This window comes from Gossypium raimondii, chromosome 5 (assembly GCF_025698545.1).
Source record: "Gossypium raimondii isolate GPD5lz chromosome 5, ASM2569854v1, whole genome shotgun sequence".
NCBI classification, from domain to species: domain Eukaryota; kingdom Viridiplantae; phylum Streptophyta; class Magnoliopsida; order Malvales; family Malvaceae; genus Gossypium; species Gossypium raimondii.
This window is the reverse complement of record NC_068569.1, coordinates 33,190,939-33,195,155: the sequence shown is the minus strand read 5'-3', so window position 1 is coordinate 33,195,155 and position 4,217 is coordinate 33,190,939. Positions and strand designations below refer to the sequence as shown.

The following is a 4,217-nucleotide window of genomic DNA, read 5'->3' as shown; positions in this document are numbered from 1 at the left end:
TCCGAGTTCAAAAAATATTTTAATAATTTTTTTCTGTGTTTATTATGTGTGAATTTATATATGTGAAAGTTTCGTGAATTAATTTTATTGTTTGAGTGCTTAATTTGAGAATAGGGCTTAATCGCGTAAAATAAAAATTTAGTGGTTATTTTTAGAATGGCCAAATAGTGGTTGTTCTTTTAATATGAAGGTTTCATGTTGCAATTTTGCCATTGAATTAATGAATGGACGGCACTATGTATATATTATATATTTTTTATAATAATTATAAAGGTTATAATAATAAATAATATATTATAAAGATATTATAATAAACGAAAAACAAACATAAGTTCAAAGCCATTATCATTTTTTTTGTTTCTACTAACCGAATGTAAAAGAAAAGAAAAAGGAAAGAACAAGCTAAGGGTTCGGCCATTTTAAATTTTGATTAAGGTTAGTTCTTTGTTCAGTTTTTGATAATTTTTACGTTTTTGATATCGTTGTTTTGTGTTCTTCAAAACCCATGCTTCAATTTTGTGAATTGATGATGATTTTGAAATGTGTCATTGATGGATGTTTGAGTTTTATGATATTAGTTGATGAAATATGAAATATATATGTTAGATTAACATGTTTTGTCTTGGGATTTTTGATGAATTTGAGTATTTAGGGCTAAATTATGAAAATAAATTTTTGAGGGACTAAAATACTGAAATAAATGAAATGCATGGACTTGTATGAGTATAATGAAGTTTCAGCCTAACCATAGTATAGTCAAAATTTGAATGTTTTGTGTTTTATGTAATTCAGACTAAATTGTGAAAATGTAAAATGTTAGGGCAAATTTTAATTTTCCATTTATGTGTTTTGGATTAAATTGAAGTTAATAATATTTAATCTAGCTCATTTGGAATATGTTTAGATCAAGAACCAAAGAAATCGGAGCTAGATCGGGGAAAAACCAAAATCGTCGATTAATTATCCGATTTCAATTTTTCACTGTCCGAGGTAAGTCTAATAGCACTTTAAATGTTATAAAATTGGAATTTATATAAATATATCTATCATACATTTAGTAAGCTGGAACTAAAAGAATATAAATTGAATAAAACTTAGTGATTTTTCTATGTGATAGCGAACATAGAAATTGATTTTGGGAGGTTGATATTAATGGTATAAATTACATGTATATTAGCTAAAGTATGCTTTAAGTTCAATGATATGAAACTAATAGTAGAATTTACATGGATAAGTAGTTCGAATGTAAGATTTAATTTCTTGAGTTGAAATTAAAGTTATGGTATATATAAAGTTTGAATGTATGATATAAGTTCTTTGAGTGAACATAATATTATGAATTATATATATATATATATATATATATATATGCACATATGGTTCGAATATATATATTTAAAGTTCTTGAGTTGTATTTAATGTATGAATTTTATATACACATGTGGTTCAAATATAGGTTACAAATTTTTGAGCTGAATTTAATGTATGAATTTTACATACATATGTGGTTCGAATATAGGTTACAAATTCTTTGAGCTGAATTTTAAAGTTGTAAATTATACATATGTGGTTCGAATGTTTGTTTGCTATGAAGAATTGAATATAATTCAATTCTTACAGAGATACTGATTATTGAGTAAGACTTATGTAAACATAAAGAATTATACGAAAGATCATCCTTGTATCTCGAGATTTTGGGCTTAATGCCTAGCAGACTTGATGTCGGTGAATTACTTCAGACTTTATGTCTAGCAGACTTGATGTCGGTGAATTACTTCAGACTTTATGTCTAGCAGGCTTTGTGCCGGTGAAATGTATCGGGCTTTGTGCCTAGCAGGCTTTATGCCGGTGTTTTATACAAGGTTTTATGTTCTATAAATCTTATGTGAGAAATAGTAAAAGCAAATAAATGTGTTAAGAAAGCTAAATTATTCAGGTATGTGTTAGCCATTTGCTTAATTAGTGTTAAGGTAAGTTGATTATTTTAAATTGATAATAGTTTCAAATGAAATATAGAGTATAAGTTAACCATTTGAATATAAACATGTTTTGGCATAATGATTTGTTGTAAATTTGGCTTTGCTAAATATTTATGTGTATTTGGCCATATGGTTTGTTTATATGAAAATACAATGTGATTTTTATTAAAGTGTTATATGGTACAAAATATTAGAATATTTGGTTTATTTTAACTTAATGATGGAATAAGTATTAGTATATATATATATATATATATATATATATATATATGAATTTTTGCTTATGACTTACTAAGCTTTAATAGCTTACTGTGTGTGTTTTTTTTACCTTTGTTTTATAGACTTTGGGAGTCGCGTTACGAGCTCGGGGATCATCAGGTTAGTCTATCACACTATTGACTTCTTTTGGTATTTTGTTAAAGTTGAACTCGATCTTATGGCATGTATAGGCTTGATTATGTTTTGGTTAGTTTTGGATCATAATATATAAATAGCCATGCGAAAATGGTTTAATTTCCATGCTTGTGTTCGGTTTGGTTTAAAAATGGCTTGTTCATGATCATTTTGTTTAAATTGGGTTTTATGTGTTTTTGAATGGGTGCTTGATGTGTTTAATTTTTATGCTTGAATTTGACTACATTTGATCATGATTTGAGCTTGCATTTGAATGAGATATTCAAGTTACAGGTATGTGATAAATTTGGTTTATGTTAGATATTAAAATCTTGTAATAGGTTAATAAGTGTTTAATATGTACATAATGAACTAATTATGATTAGTGTATTAAGCCTACTTACATACTGAACATGTTATATATATATATTAGTGATGAATTTGTTATAAATTGCTAATTATGGAACAATATATTTTAGTTCGGTACTATGTAATATTTATTGCATGCGATGTAATTTAGTTGAATGAAAATAGTTATTTACTAAAACATATGAATTAGCAAGTTTATTTTCAGCTTTTGTATTTGGGTTTGACCATTTGAATAGTAACTTGTGTTATAATAAAACTAGAAGGGTATATGTGTTTTAAGTAAATTGGTTTTGTTATTTGAATTTTAATGACTAAGTTGTATATAGAAATATAATGATAAGTCTATTAAATTCAGTCAATGTAAGTTATTGAATGTAAACGCATGATGTGCCGATTATGAAAAAGTGATTTTTGATTTATTTGATATTTTTGCTTATGATTTATGTGACTACATATATGTTCGTTTTAAAATATGGAATAAATTATAAAGAGTTTATGTTACCTTTATGATTTAAAATTTGATTGATTTAAGAGACTTGTTTATGTGTACTCGTAAATTGTTCGGATGTGTGCTTTGTTTAGTAATGCCTCGTAACTCTAATCCGGCGACGGATGCGGGTCGGAGTGTTACACTTAGCTTGATTAAGGTATATTTTGGTTTCGGTTTTTGATGATTTTTACGTTTTTGTGATCATTGCTTCGTGTTCTATCTAGCCCATGCTTTAATTTTAGAATTTGATGGTGATTTTGAGATATGCCATTGATGAATACTTGAGCTTTGTGATAGTTGATGATGAAATATGAAAGATATGTGAAAGACTAACATGTTTTGTCTTTGAATTTTTGGTGAAATTGAGTAATTAGGGCTAAATTGTGAAAATAAATTTTTGAGAGACTAAAATGTGAAATAAATGAATTGTGGGAACTTGTATGAAGCTTATGAACATTCGGCCCTAGCATAGTGTGTGCATTTTTTGTGTATTTTGTGTTTTATGCAATAGAGACTAAATTGCAAAAAGTGTAAAATGTCAAGGGCAAAATGACAATTTGCCCATTTATGTGTTTTTGGATTAAATTGAATGATTTGATGAATAAAAGGCTAAATTTTAATATGTTTAGATCAAGAAATGAAGAAAACAGAGTTAGATTGGGGGAAATCGAAAGTAGCCGAGTAGTCGACTATGTCCGTCGATATCCGAGGTAAGTCTAATAGCAATTTAAATGTTATCAAATTGGAATTTATATATATATATATATATATATCGTACATTAGTAAGTTGGAACTAAAAGTATTTAAATTAAATAAAAGTTAGAGATTTTCTACATGATAGCCGAACATAGGAATTGATTTTGGTAGGTTGATATTAAAGGTATAAGTTACATGTATATTAGTTAAAGTATACTTTAAGTTCAATGATATGAAACTAATAGAAGAATATATGATTGGACATGTAAATCGAATGCAAGATTTAGCTT

At 26.9% G+C, this 4,217-nt stretch overlaps 1 long non-coding RNA gene across 1 annotated transcript; it reads left to right on the top strand.

Moving 5' to 3' along the window:
- The first annotated feature begins 338 nt into the window (after positions 1-338).
- Positions 339-3,918, top strand: LOC128041298 (uncharacterized). Its single transcript, XR_008196063.1, has 4 exons — positions 339-435; positions 905-990; positions 2,321-2,357; positions 3,861-3,918. It is a non-coding gene; the product is annotated as an uncharacterized LOC128041298 (long non-coding RNA).
- Positions 3,919-4,217: the final 299 nt, after the last annotated feature.